The following is a 16,093-nucleotide window of genomic DNA, read 5'->3' as shown; positions in this document are numbered from 1 at the left end:
AGAGAGAGAGAGAGAGAGAGAGAGAGAGAGAGAGAGAGAGAAATGGATACACACAAAAAGCTTTTTAAAGGAAGAAGTTGGGTAACTACACCAAGAGGGTGGTTGTAAAGGGGACATTGGAAGATAAAGTGTCACATCCAAGTCTGTGTGACAGAACTTTGTGCAGTGCCTCTGTACCGGGGCTCATAACAGGATCATAGGTGCTAATTGCATGCACAGTTTCAACTGGGTACTCAACCTGTACAGAGCTCCCTGTGCCCTAGAAACCCTGCAGTAGAGCGCCACAGGGTCACACATGCAGGCTCTCAGGAAGATGACATGGAAGAGACTGGGGGAGAATCACTAGCTAATAGCCTGTAAGTCCTCCTCTCCTATTGCTTCTTCATCCCCATTCACTCTGCAGGTTCCAAAGGTTGAAGAGACAGCCTTCTGCTTCTCTAGCTTCTAGAAAGCTCTCTCATGGATGGTTGGATTTTCCACATCCATGCTAAGCACAGAGCCAGTTTCCAGGCTTTGGCCTAGAGCTGGGGGTGGACAGAGTGTCTTTGCTTCTCCCAGAGTAATTGGGAATGGCACTTGTCATGGAGAACCTCATACATGTTGTATGTGTACACATTTGTATGAGTGTTCACATGTGTATGAGAGCATGTGTGTGGATATATAGTCGTATATACATGTGCAGGTGTAGAGGAAGGGTTCATGGCTGGCTCTGGTTCAAGGCCAACCTGAGAGATTTAATGCTATCCTGTCTCAAAATCACCTTTAGAATGGTAAATGTGAACTCAGGGGGGAGACCCCTGGGTCACCTGAGTGTACAAGGTACAAGTGTGTGAGCTCACTGTGCAGTGCTTCTTACACAATGTTGCTGCTACATAGGTGCTCTTAATAGTTCGTGGTGGGCTGGGTCACCTAGGGGCAACTGGATTCACTTACTGTCCCTGCAGGGAAACTGAGATACAACCTTCCCACCCTCATCACCGTGGAGGAAGATGGGACATTCCCCCTCTTCATGAGCCACGGGTGACACCTGGGAAGCACACTCCCTCCAATGGACACTTCCCCTCATGCCCTTCTTGTGTCCCATGGGTTCATCTGCTATGGAGCCTGAGCAGAGCTGTGGTTGAGACCAGCAGAACCTCTCAGGTGCACATCCTGGTTCATGCTCAGTAGATACACATCATTGGGAAAGATTTCCCTTGGGGAGTTTTCAGATCCCCAACCTGCAAAATGAGATAACATTTTGATTGTCAGATTCTTTAGATAACGATGGACGATATTTAACTAGAGCATGGCAAATGTTCATGAAATCTTAGAGAGGGGGCATCCCTTCATTCATTTTATACCTATAATCCTCAAGCTCACTCATTTATAGACCAATTTCCTGTTTTTTACCATATCCTAACATCATCTATAATCCTACTTCTAATAATACTTACTCATTATTTTACTGAACCTAAAGCACCCTAATTTGCCCTATCAATAGTATAGAGGATTGATTATACAAATTAATTTTTCCTGACATCTATTCCTTTATTGCCCTATGAATAACATTGAAAAATTGGTTGATGACAGTTGTGGAGGCTGAGGAAGGAGGATCAAGAGTTCAAGTCTAGTTTTGGCTAAATAGTAAGGTTAGCCTGAGCTACTTAAGGGAACCTATCTTAAAGCAAACAAGCAAGCATGTAAACAAACAATACATGAATAAATAAAAAGATGTTACTTTCTGTATTCCTTAAAGTCACCTTGAGTAACACCGATGGCATGGACATTTAAGAAATAGTATGGGAACAGCTGCTTTGATATTTACTCTCCTTGATTTTAGTATTAACTCACTAACTTACTGATCCCTGTGGATATTCAATTACTAAGTCACTACTGAATGAAATTGTTTATCAATAGTCATTTACTGAGTATCTAGGGTGCTCAGGCTCTGTGCTGGATGACGAAGGGATGTGAATACCAGCTACCTAAGGCTTTGCCCTGGGGAGCCCAATGAGGGAGCCAGCCATGCACACAGGCAATTAATACAAGCTTAGAAGGACCCAAGAGACCATAAAATAGGACTCAGGGGGCCAGAGGTAGAGGAAAGGCTCCCTTTGCCTTGGGGAGTCAGTGATCCCACTGTCATGTGACTCTCAGAGGACACATACTCAACTCTGCCTCCCCCTGGGTGCTCATGATGTAATCATGTTTGATTATTGCCAATGAGTGTGAATGTCAGCAGGAAAAAGTTCTTTGTTGAGTGAGGTAATAGCAAAGGCTCACTAGGAAAAATTCTGGCTGAGGTTGACACTTCGTGCAGCCTCGTTCACCCATCAATCCTTTCAAAGCATATTTGCTGAGTATGTGCTGTGTGCTTGGCCTTGAGAATTTGGGGTCTGCCACCCTGAAGAATGAAATGCATTGTGAGTGTTAGATCCTGTGATAGACACAAACCTGTAAAGAGTAATTGACTAAGAACTGTGGCAATGGCCACCAAGCTATACCATGTCACAGAAATACAAAAGTCAAAGTAGACTAGAGACAGACACATTCACCTTTAAGAGCTATTAATTCTTTGAGAATTTCAGACAATGTATTTTGATCAGATTCATCCCATCTCTTCCCCAACTCCTCCCAGGTCCCTTCCCCTACAACTTTGTGTCTTCTCCTTTTCCTTTTCTTTTAAAAATAACTCATTGGCTCCATTTTGTGCTGTTCATATACTCCTAAATGTGGAAACATCCAACAGAGAGTATGGGTGATTGACCTACCAGGAGCTATACCCTTAAAGAAATCTGATTCTCCTCCTCCAGAAGCCATCAGCTGTCTATTCTTCCTTAGTTATGGGTGAGCATTTCTCCCTACACCCCTCTTCTGAGTATTGACTAGCTTGGTTTTATGTAGGCAAACTCAACTGCTATGAACTCATGAATGGTACAGTCTGTTTATATTCAGAAAATACTGTAACAGGTTTTTCTTTGGACCACCAACTCCCAAATAATGACACAGAGATTTCTTATTAATTGTGAAAGCTTAACCTTAGCTTAGGTTTGTTCCCAACTAGCTCTTATAACTTACATTAACCCACTTATATTAATCTACATCCTGCCACGTGGCTCATTACCTCTCCTCCATCCTGCATGTTAGACTCCCTCCAAGTCTCACTGGCAAATCCCAACTCTCTTATTCCCAGAGTTCCTATCTTTTCCTGGAAGTCATGCCTATTGTCTTACACCTAGCTATTGGCTGATCAGCTCTTTATTAAACCAACCAAATGGTACTAGGAAAAGACACATCTTCACAGTGTACAAAAAGATTATCCCACAATAAGGAAGTGTTTTTCTCTGGTATTCCCTGACCAAAAAATAAAAGTTCAGAGAGGAGTCTAAGAATAGAAAGAAGCTTCTAAGGCGCCAGTGTTGGTAGTGGCACTGTGGGTAAAGCTGTGTTGGGGGTGTAGACATCTTAGCATGGGGAAAGGCTTAAGATGGCCTAGATCAACAACTTTTTGGAACACAGACCCCGCCCCCCTCTTTGATGGATTAGTAAAGCATTGTATTGGTTAACCTTGACTGCCAAATGGAATAGATTGGGAAGCACCTAGGAGATTTGTGAAGTACACTTCTAGGTTACTTCATTGTTATCTGAGGATACTTTCAGAGAGGATTAACTAAGGGGAGCACCAACCTTGGGTATGGTGGCATCATCCCCTAGGCTCCAGACCCAGATGGAATAGAAGGGCAAAGAACAGTCAGTGGGATCACAGACACATATTCTCTGCTTTCTGGCCCTGCCCTGCCCTGCTTTTCCCACCAAAATGGATCAATTGTTCAGAAATTGGGCGTCAAAATCACCATCTCCTCCTCAAGCCTTTTGTTCTCAGGCATTTGTCACAGAGATGGAGAAATTTAACACACAATCTTTAAGTAGGGAGATGAGATACAGGATCAGGATATAAGATCATTTGGGATGTGGGGAGAAGGCAGTCTACATCTGTATTCCAAAGACAATGGGAAAATGTGATGACTTTTAAGCAGAGGAATTTCCCAGATAAATTTGCCTCCAGGGATGTGCACTCCCACTTCAGCATGGAGAGTGGATTGCCAAGGACATGAACTTGAGCTGAATGCTTAAATCAAGGGTTGGAAGGGAGCACAAGAAGGCTAGAGGAGATGCGGAAACAGAGGAGAAAGGTTATAGTGGCTTCTCCAAATGAATTAACTGCCAAGGCCATCCCAAGACCAAGAAGAGTGAGTGCACCGTGGGAACCAGAGCCACCTGGTACTCAGAGTTCCCCCTGAACCTGTGGTCTGGGAAGAGCCTGTACTCTGGCAGCTTGACTTTACTCTCTAAATCTGTATTTTTGCATTCTGAATAGAGAGCCTACCATTGAGTGTGTGTAAGGCTAGAGCAAAAAAACACATAGAAATTCTGTCGGATAGTAGGTGCTCAATCAGGTAGAGTTCAGAAGTAGGGTTTGGGTTGGTTTGACTCCAAGTGGAGTTCACAAGTAGGGTTCGCATGTGCTTCAGGGAAACACATTTCCCATCAGCTGTAAGATGTCTTCTAGAGAAGCAACCACATAGTAAAAACACTCATATACATACATGCTCATCTTCATAGATGACATTATTCTCCATGGATGTGTCAAAGACATGAAATGGAAGAACTGGAGGCGATCACAGCTGTGAATGATTAACATTTTCATTCTAAGAAGCCAAGGGACTACCAAGGTGGTGTTAATTTCTACATACCCGAGTCTTGTGTTGTGTTCTTCTTCCCACTGTGTGGCTGAGGAGACCAGAACTCTCTGCTTGGGGCATGCTCTGGGTCTCCCATGGTTTCTCTTGGCCCTAAGAACTGCCTTCTCCTTCTGCTGGAAGAAGAAACAAAAACATTCTCACACCCAGTCACGGTGACTGCTTCTGCAGAAATAGGAGGGGATGATTACAAGGACGGTGTTGTTGGGCCTCCTGGTTCAGAGACTTCCTTCTCTCTTCATTTCCGGATGGGAGCACTGCTCTCCCCACCCCCCCACCCCCGCCAACGCTTGCCTGCTTTCAAAAGACTTTTCATTGCCACTAAAATCTAAACTTCTCAACATCTCCTTTCTGTTACAATGTAGAGGGCATTTCTATGCATATGGATTGTGTTTCCTTCCTTCCATCCTTCCTTCCTCCTCCTCCTCCTCCTCCTCCTCCTCCTCTTCTTCTTCTTCTTCTTCTTCTTCTTCTTCTTCTTCTTCTTCTTCTTCTTCTTCAAGGGGAAAAACCTCCCTATGCCTATGCTTTTTTTTCTTTTGGTTTGGCTTTCATGTCTATTTTGAGGATGTTTGTTGGTCCTTCATCTATAACCCCCTTTGAGAACATCCCACACTTAAAAGTAAGAAAATAAAACAATGTATAAAAGACAAAGGGCAGGAGCTGAGCCCTCATCTGTTGGTGAATTTCCTACTCTGAAGGCTCCAGATTTGCCCGGAACCTCCCCAATTCTCCCTATCCATTCGGTTTTGCTAGGATCCATTTCTGTTGAAAAATCTAGTTTAAGCTGCCTGGCAGTCTGAAAAAAAGGAAGATCTATTAATTTAATCATTTGTATGAATCACATCGAAATGATCTCAGCAGAGAAAATGTGTAAGCCATTTAAATCCCATCACTACATATTATATAATAATTACTGCTAATTCCAGTTTGGATGGGCCACAGTTTGGCTTTCCATCCCTGCTTCTGCATACCGACAATTGCAATGACCTCACCGGATTTAGCCTCTCCAGCCTTTAGGCTTTCTTTGGCCTTCCTCATTAGGAACGTAATAGCCACATTCGGCTTCCAGGGTCCAGTCAACTCCTAGTCTGCTCCGTGCTGGTAATTAGCATTCATTTTGTGATTTCAGAGTTCAAGCTCCTCGCTGAACAGTGCCCGATGTTAATCACTACTGTCTTCCTCCCTTTGACTCTGATCTGTCACTACCGTGCGGCTCGTCCCATACCTAATTTTTTGCCCTTACCAGGAGGACTAGCACCTCCGCATCCCACAGAGTCAGAATTGGCAACTTTTGACAGATCTGTAATCACGCCGTACTCATCAACGCCATGCCCGTTAGTCATTTCATTTCCACATTCTAACAGTTAATATGCCTTAATTTCTCTCACTTTGTGAATATTTAATTCCTCCCTTTTCAACATCATTTTTAGGTTGTGTGAATCATTTTCAAAGCCTTTGCTCTTCTCCCCGCACTATCATCTGCATATTTTATGAAATGGCGCGGTTGAGTCTCCGAGGGCTCTTGAGAAAGATGGAGCTGGCAACCTGCTCATTAGCTGTGTACCTGGGACTGTGTGAGTCCCAGATAATGGCCAGCTCCCATCTGGATTCGAATTAGGATTTGCTGACAAATAACGGCCAGAATCTATCGGGGGGGGGGATGTCATTGCTTGTTGGTGCCTTCACCTTCTTTCAGAGAGAGTTCTAGCAAACTGGCCTGGGGTGGGGGTGGGGAGAGAGCTGCCGTGGGGAGTCTCACATCCTGGCACCTGAGGCAGTCTGGTTTTTGAAGTGGAAACACCCTAGCTTTAGCACTTCAGCGCCTGGAAAGGAGACAGAATCCCCTTGAAAGGACATGTGCTGAAGGTCAGGTGCTGTGACCTGCAACTTTCACACATGCCAGAAGTTGGTTTTCAGCAGAGACCAGTGACCAACTGTTCCTACCTGGCTAAGGGTTTCCTGGGGTAAGGGACTTACAGCCAGGATGGTCCTAAGAGGATGCCATCACTGCACTATGGCTCACTCAGGAGCCCCGTGAAATGCTCCTAGCAGCCAGCTTTGGAACTATAGAATGAGCCAAGCCACCTCCTTGTCTTTACCGTAAAGACTTCGGGGAGAGACTACAGCCCCAGAGCCAACAAGCTGAGCCTGGACGCTGCAACTGCGTTCACGAACTTACCGTCTGCATATAAAATCCAGAGATTCCATATAAAATCCAAGATTTCCTTCTAAAACACAGAAGACAAGACTCCGCCAGATCTCTGATCTTTGTGGAAATGATGGGCTGGACGGCTGGAGCCACACAACACCTGGCCCTGTAGTGGGTGGGGCATCTGCTCTGCTTCTTTATTTTCTCTGGCAGCATCCATCCATTCTGTGGGCCTCGGTCTGTTTTGCTCTGCTTTGTGCTTCTGGATTTAAGTTTTGGGCGCACGGTGTACCTGCCATGTCTCTGTTCCATTGTATCTTCACTGTCTGCCTTTGAGCAAGAAGAGCAAACACACCAGCTCTGGACTTTCTTATCGTGCCATGCTTTAGATTTTCAATATCCTAAAAAGGATCGTGAGCAAAAGGCTTGATTGGAAGCCTTGGTCACTACTGGAAGGTGTTCAAACCCTTAAAAGGTTAGACCTGATGGATGTTAGATGTCACTGGAGGGGGTTTGGGACCCTGGCCTCTTCCTACACCTTTCAGTGTCACCCTGAGGTGAGCAGCTTTGTTCCACCATGGACTCCAAGACATGGTGATACACAGGGCCAAATGATAATGAGCTGAAATTTCTGAGCATAAGCCGAAATAAACCTTCCCACCTCATCAATTTATTTGTCTCAGGCGTTTTGGTGCAACAGTGGAAAGGGGACTCACACACCTAATATATAAAATGATTTTCCTATAATGCCATAATTAATTCAGAACTGAGTGAAATATGCACATTGAGAAAACACATCTAAATAAATTAGCAGGCTTGGTATAGACATATTGTTCATTAAAATGGCTTTTACCATGCTAGTAATACCTTTAGTTTTGCAGCAAAATAAAATAAAACTTAGGAATGTGCAATGAACACCTTAACACATAAGTAGAAACTACACAAATAAAAACAATGAAAGGAGATGACTATTAGAACCTTTAAAATGTCGTGGAGTATGCTGGGCATTGGTGGTGCACACCTTTAATCCCAGCACTCAGGAGGCAGAGGCAGGCAGATCTCTGTGAGTTCGAGGCCAGCCTGGTCTCCAGAGTGAGTGCCAGGATAGGCTCCAAAGCTACACAGAGAAACCCTGTCTCAAAAAACCAAAAAAAAAAAAAAAAAAAAAAAAAAAAGTCATGGAGTGTAGGGAGATGGTTCAGTGGGAAATGCTACTTTCTCTTCAAGCATGGGGACCCCAGTTTGAATCCCCCCCAGAACCCACGGGTATAACCCCAGTAATACTGTGTGTCACATCTGTTGGGACAGATTGACCCCAAGAACTCTCTGACCAGGCAGCTGAGTCAAAGAGTGAGCTTACACTTCAGCGAGAGACCCTGCCTCCAAGCAATAAAGAGGAGAGTGAAGAGGAGACATCTGATGCCCTGCTCTGGCCTCTGCACGCACCCCCCCCAAAAAAAAGACAATGTCTTTTGAAAACAATACAGAGCACATCCCAAAGCAATTCCAGAAGCACACCCCAAAGCAATCCCAACAATTCCACTCGTGCAATTAATGATGCCCTTGACCCCTGTTGCAGAAGGTAGCATCCCATGCTTGATGTGTTAATCCCAGGTTCCTCTCTGCACCATATAATCCTCGGACGCCTTCCAGAATCCAGCAAGCCTGTACTTCGCATGCAGAGTGAACTTTGGGGGATAGAATCTGTTTCCTAAAGATTTTCTCTGAAGGAAACGGTTGTATCCAGTAGCCATCTTATGTCAGCAGGGATTTCACAGGCAGGTAACAATGATGTAATACTAATACCCTGGATTTACACACTAATCTCCCTCCCAACAGCTCAAGGGTGCTACCATTTTTTTATTTTTAAATGTTTTTTCCCTTAAATAGAGTCTGCAGTGACACTGCTCTCCCACAGCTGCGCTTGACAATGACCTAGGAACCCTGGAGTTCGGTGAAAAATATTTGGGGAACCAGGCATATGCCTGTAAGTCCAGTTCTCTGAAGGCCAAGGGAGGAGGCCATCTTGGACTTCATAGGGAGTCCTATTATCCCCCCGACCCCTGCAGGCTGGAAACCCTGTCTCAAACAAAACAAAGCAAAACAAGTACTTTTGATTTTAAGTCATCTGGACGTAGGTTTGAGTCTGTGGTTGCTCTCCTGAGCAGTTTTGAAGAGTGTGATGAAGTTACCTGCAAAGCTGTGGGAAGGGCACAGAGAACCCACGAGGGGCAGTAGGGCATGAAGCCCCTGTAACGGCTTTTTAACAGCTCCCCTACTCAAGAGGAGGGAGAAGTGGGCTGCGGAGAGTGGGTGAGTCAGTAAAGTGATTTGCTGTGCAAACCTGAGTTCCCAAGTTCAGTTCCCAGAGCCCACATAAAAACCCTCATGAGGTGAAGGACCTTCCATCTCAGGGCTGGGGAGCTAGAGGCAGGTGGATCTCCAGACTCATTGACCAGCCGGCTTCACCTTCTGGAAATGTGCCACACGAACAATCTCTCTTACAAAGTAGTTTTAAGGGAAGAGATTTTTCCCACTTTCATGGGATTCAAGCCAACCTCAGGCTGAATACAAGCAAATATGCTATTTTGTTTACTTGGAATATTCCTAACAGATGTGTGGGGACACTAGGGTCCCCTAGGAATATTGTTTTCGAGAGGCAGTCCTTCTCATACCGTGTACTGGATTTTTTGTTCTGTGCTGGTGAATCGTGGAAAATAGATCGCCTCTGCTTTAGAAACCGGCTCTGAACACCTCAGATGACAATAAGCTCTGTTTGTGGTGGTTATCACTCCAGACAAAAAGGTAATACACGTGAATGTTCTTTGAAAGGTTCTCTGAGACACCATACACACGAATTATACTAATAAACATTTTTAGTTTTGCAAAAACAGATCATCCAGTCTTAAACAAATAAAAGATGATTTGGGATCCGTTGGAGATGGCCCAGTGCATGGGAGAGCCTGCTGCACAAGCGTGAGTACCGAATACCCAAGTTCAAATAGCCAGGAAACGGTGGCTGGGACCTGTAACACCAACACTGTGTGTGTGGGGGAGACAGGTGGCTGAGCTTGCTGGCTGCCAGTCTAGTTGCAGGTTTCGTGAAAGATCCTGTCTCAAAGGAGTAAGACATGGTGGCAGAGGAAAACGCCCACTGTCTTTCTCTGTCCTCCACATACACGTGCAAGTGTGTGCACAACCACACAAGGGTGAGATATACTGTTACATATGTGTATCTGCACAAACATGCGCGCACACACACACACACACACACAGAGAGAGAGAGAGAGAGAGAGAGAGAGAGAGAGGCGGGGGGGAGGGAATTCTGTAGAGGGCCATCTCTGGGGAAGGACCATCATCTGAAGGATCTTAAATCCTTCAAATGAGGAAGTTCCTGCTATAGCACAGCAATCCCACAATCCACTGGGCCACACTGTCTAAAGAGCCCTCTTAATTTCACCCCAGTGCTCATCTTGTATGAGTGCTGTTCTGATATCTTTGAGAGGTGGCAGCCCTCCCCGAATCTTAGTCAATTAAACAAGCTATTGTTTCTGATTAAGATATCACATCCCAGAGAATAATAGCAATTAGAGCTGGAACAGGGACCCCATGGGTCGCGCAGTCCACTTCCCTGCCAGCTCTTGAGAATGTTTTACATTAAGCTGTAGTTTTATGTGGTTTTTCCTGATTTGGTTTTTAAAATCCCAGCACCCGTCAGTGTTAATTACATTCTGGCCGGACATCTCCTCCACCACGACTTGATCAACTTAGCAGGGCTGATTCTCACAAACTGACGCTGAATTATGGTTTCTTGGTCATCTCCGATCATCACCGAATTTTGGACAGCTATTGGGAATTGCTTTAAGAGTAAAAGAAAGCAGTGTGGTGATTCAGTTTCTTGGGGGAATTAGAGGCACATTTTTATGCAAGAAAATGCTTTTGTCTGAGTCATCCAGTCTCCAAATGCTAGTGACATGGTTGTTCTTTTGTTTTTCAGTTGGCGCATTTTTAGAAAGTAGGTGTCTCTCTGAGGGTAAGGGGATGTCATCCAGGAGGAAGATGCTCAGATTTCCAATGTGGCTTTGAACTACTTCCCCCTCTGCCTGGAGACTGGAAGGGCCTTTGTAGGGAAAATGGTCCTTGGGAGCTTAATGCAAAAGGATGTTGATAACAGGATTGTTTTGTTGTGATGCACTGCTGGGCCCTGTTGCACACAGGCGCTGTTCACTTCATCCATTCCTGATGCTGGCTGGTATGTTATTCAAAGAAGCTGGGTGATGGTGATACATGCCTGAATCCCATCCTGGTCTATAGAGCGAGTTCCAGGACAGCCATGGCTACAAAGAGAAACCTCATCTCCTACCACCCCCAAAAAGACAAAAAGAAAAGAGAGGTCACCATAAAGTCCCCATGCCAGTGCCATAGTGATAAATAGCAGTCTAATTTTAATGAATATTTTATGAATCAAATTTAGCCTGTTTAATACCTTAAAATAATATTTATTAAAGAACTAAGATATTGCTAATTCAACCTATCAATATTTAATATTATTTGAATATAATTATTATCTTCTGTGTAATTATACAAGTCAAAATTTCTTCAATGGATTGGATTCATTAAGTAAGATGCTAAGCTGGTTAAAAAAATGAAAGTTTGAACTAAACTCCTGCGAATATCAATAATCTGAAGCATTTCAGATTTGTTATTTCAATTTAAATGGTGCTGGCTGCATTTAGGTGCATTCTTTACATTGGAACACCTGGAGCCCCTTTGTCCTTTGGAGGCTGTGATCTGGTCCCATGATGAGGCTCTGGTTGCTGAATATGGCCTGGACACTTCCCAGGCTTTCTCAGTACCACGGTGCTCCTTACACCAGAAGAAAATGAAGTCTTTCATCATGCTTGCTTTGTTAAAAAATATCATGTAAATCCACCTCAGAGTGATTTAGGAAGTAAATATATTTTGCACAATATTACTGTCTTTGTTTTTGTCATTTCTTAAATGACCAAAACACAAAAGTATGTTGTATTTCAATTTGAAAACAATATAGAAATGAACTAATAGAGTGAGTACTTTCTCCTCTCAGTCTACAGCCTATAGCCCAGCTGACAAGCCTCCCAGCACTAATTGTTGCATCTATTTTGAGAGAGATACTATAACTTTTTAAGTAATGTAACTTTCATGCAATTTTGTGTAACAGAGATGTCACCACACATTTCTGTGCTGATTTTTTTTAAAGCATAGAATAACATTAATGAGCAAGTGTCTTGTGTAATATACACCATACATCTCATTGTTTCAAACACTTTTTTATATATTAATTCATTGGATACCTGACTACCCTGTGAGACAGGCATATATATACTATTCTTTCTTGAACAAAGAGGCAGGAGGCCCAGGAGGTTAAATAAGTTGCTGGAGAGATGAATGGGCCAAGACTTACACCATGGACATCTTTCAATAGAAGAAACAGCACTGAATATTGCTACCTTTAACATGTGTCCTCCTAAGTCAGTCTCTTCAAATGAACGTTTGGCCATTTCCCTTGCCTCCCCCTGCTTTAAACATTGCTACAGTGGCCGTGCGTGGCTTCACACACTGCTGCTTCCAACACTTCAAAACAGAACAATGCGGTGCATTTAAACTGTCTGAGCTAAAACAAAAACAAAACAAAACAAGAAACCATGCTGGTAGAAGTTGCTTGAGTTTTCCTCTTATTCCAGAAGCCCTCCTTTAAATCCTGAAGTGGGGCCCGGGTCTTCCCAAATTCTCCAGAAGAAAGTGGGGTCCCTGAGCACAGTGCCCTCCCATACAGAGATGGGTTACAGTATGCTGCTGAATTCTTGCTCTGTTGGCTCCTGGGTCTGAGAGCAGAGGAGCTAAGACACGCGGGGCGTTCCCGGCCCTTCTGTACAGCAGTGTGCACAGGTGCATGGCCTTCTCTTAGCATGTGTGGGCTTTTAACCCTTCAACCTTACTCCTTAAACTCTTGGTAGTTAAATTGATGCTTTTCCCCCAAGGAAAATTTAATTCCTCAGTAAGTCTAAATCATGTTTTTTGGCATTTTGGGTTGCAGTGAGCGAGTTGTAGGCCTAGTGCTATTGGAGCTGAGAGGTAAACTGTCTCAGGATGCACATGACAGCTGGCCTTTTCAACAAAAGACTACCCAGCACAAGTTGCCTGTAGGTTTGGGGTTAGGAAAGGCTCCAACTCAATTATCACACTCTCCTTGATACTGTTAGCAGTCTGTCTATGGCCAAGCCCAGACACACCTGCCCTTGGCTTTCCCAAGATTCCCATGAATGGATTTTTTTACTGCATTAGCTGTAGTTGCTTGGGGTCACAACCATTGCCATTAAGAAACGGTCTACTGTGTGGAGGTTAGGACTGTTCTTACAGAGGGTGGGGTGTGGTGGGTCACAATCATCTATAACTCCAGTTCCAGAGGATCCTATGCCCTCTTCTGACCTCAGTGGGAACCAGACCCACAGGGCACATATACATACATGCAGGCAAAATGCTTATACACATACAATACATGAATCTTAAATAATAAAATATCTAGGCGATGAGACAACAAAATGGAATCTGTAAGAATTCAAACTGGTGAGTTCAGAAGAGACTGGTCTAGAAGCTGGGGAGATTGCTCAGCTTGGGAGGGGGAACATTACACGAAAGCACAAAGACCCTGGTTCAATCCCCAGAACCAGGTTAAAAGCCAGCAGTGTTTTTGAATGCTTTTAAACCCAGCTCAGGTGGGGGAGGGGGAGGAGTCAGAGACAGGCAGGTGGATGCCTGGGGCTCACTCTCTAGCTACGCTAGCCTAAATGGGGATGCCTGTTAGGATAAAGCTGTAAGGCGGTCCTGTGTGGGGGACCATGGCGGATTCCATGGTAGGCGAGGGTGACCAAGGGGGAGGGGGAGACAAACACCAGGCAGACAGAGCTCAAGTGATAAGTTTTATTAGAAAGGGGAGGGAGGGGGAAGGAAAGAGAAAAGAGGTAAAGAAACCCAGAGACAGAGAGGACAGAAGAGAAGAGGGAGACAGGAAAAGTCCTTCTGTCCCAGGAGAACAGCAGGAAGAGAGCAGGAAGAGACCTGGAAAAGAACAGAAAGAGAGGTGAGCAGAGAGAGAGAAGAGCTGGGAAGAGCAGAAAGAGAAGAGAGAGGGGAGAGAGAACAGCCAGAAAGAGAGAGTAAGTGGGAGAGGTCTTTCTTTTAAAGGGATTCTTTGCACCCGCATGTAGACTATGTAATCATGGAACCCTGGGCTGACCAGGGAGCCGCCTGCCTGAGTGCATTCTGTCAGGTGACAGGGGCAGGCCAGCATAAGGCCTGAATCCTTACAATCCCCATGCTAGTGAGAGATCTTGCTTCAAAACACAAGGTGGAGGGCTCCTGATGAATGATACCCAAGATTCTCCTCTGGCCTCGCTCTAACACTAGGAGCTAAGCCACAGACAAAAGCATGGTTTTGGTTTTTTATCTGAAGAGAGAAGGAATATCAAAGACAGCTGAAGATGAATGGAAAGTTCTCTGAGGTGCTTCCTTTTCCTTTATGTCTTCACTTTAACACATGCCAATCACCATGTACTTCCTGTAGTCTCTCCAGGTCACCTCATCTCCAAGCCTCTGCAGTCTTCTGTCTATAACCTTCCCTTGCTGGCTCCTGCTGCTTCTGTTGGTTCTAAGGGATGGCTGCAAGGCCAGTCACCTCAGACCAGTGGAATTAGAAACCTGAAGTGGGATGTGGCCATTTTGGGTTTTTCACAAACTCAGATTTCAAAAATGTCAAGTCTAACCATTTCTTCTCCATTTTAAAAGCTTCCATTTTCAAAGCCTATAGCCTTTGGTGAACACCAGGAACCTATTTAGAATTGCAGGTGGTCTCCTTTGCGTTTGCATTTTCCTAACCTGCTTCATTAGTTAGGAATGTCCTCAGTCTAGGCCACTCAGACCTCCTTGCTTTGGCCCACGCTCTCCCACCACTCCTTCCCTGCCTGCTGCAATTCATTTCCTCCCACCTTTAACCATCTTAGACTTACATTTCATGGTCCAGCTCACATAGCCTTTCTTGGGGCTCACACAATCTTAGTGCTCTTTCTCTAGTGGTCATAGTGACTGTATTACCATGGATCCCAATGTGGAGAGAATCCTGTTGCATACATGTAGGCCTATTTTTCTACAAATGTGTGCCTGTGTGCCTGTGTGTGTGTGTGTGTGCGCGCGCGTGTGTGTGCGTGTGTGTGCCTGTGTGAGTGTGTGTGTGTGTGTGTTTAAACCAACGATCTTTATTTCCATTGATGCTGAAAATTCTTGGTTTTAGTATTTTGGATACTTCCAGGTTAAGTCCCAATAATATTGAGGTTGTAGTGTCCATCTCTCCTTAGCTCAATGATCTCCAGAGAATTAGAATATGATTAAAAAGTCATTCAAGAGCAAAAGAGAAACTTCTAGGGCTCATGCCCTCCTTGGTCCCACAGACCTTCACTGCTGGGAGGTGGCTTCCTCTAGTACTTGAAGGTCATGTGTTCTAATCTCCTTCTCATGTCTGGCCCCACTGTATTCTTTATCTGTTTCTTATGTCTTTGCACAAATCTGTGCTCCTTGTGTACTTGAGATCACTTGGCCACATTGGTATGATGAGAACTCTGTGTCACTGCCTGCCCTTAGGGTTCTTTATGCAAGGACGTTCCTCAGCACTTACCAGAACTCCTCAGAAGCTGTCTTTCTTGGGTGCCATCTTGCAGCACTGTTGCATTAGCTCTAAGTGGTGGAAGGAAGTGAGTTATATGTCCTCTTGACAGGGGTTTTCCTGAGCTTTTTTGGGGACATCTCTCCTACCCAGCTTCTCTCATTCCAGGTTGTTACACTCAAGGGATAAAGAGCAAAACTATTTCTTGGACAGCTGCCCAAGATTTTGGTTTTATTCAAAAACTTTTCCCACCATTGTCATGACTTAAAAATCTCCTTCCTGGATGGGAACAAGGCCACACAATTATCTCCCTTCATTTATTTATTTATTTATTTATTTATTTATTTATTTATTTTGGTAAATGTATAAACCACAGTAGTCCTCCAAGTTTTAGCATTGATTGTTAGCGTCCTAATAGCTCTGCCAGATTTCTGAAAATCAAGCATTTTGGTTTTCACTGAATTATCTGTTTTATGTTGTCCATCATTTGCAAACTGGTTTTGT

Source organism: Cricetulus griseus, chromosome 6 (genome assembly GCF_003668045.3).
Source record: "Cricetulus griseus strain 17A/GY chromosome 6, alternate assembly CriGri-PICRH-1.0, whole genome shotgun sequence".
Classification (NCBI taxonomy): Eukaryota; Metazoa; Chordata; class Mammalia; order Rodentia; family Cricetidae; genus Cricetulus; species Cricetulus griseus.
Note: the sequence above shows the minus strand (reverse complement) of the source record.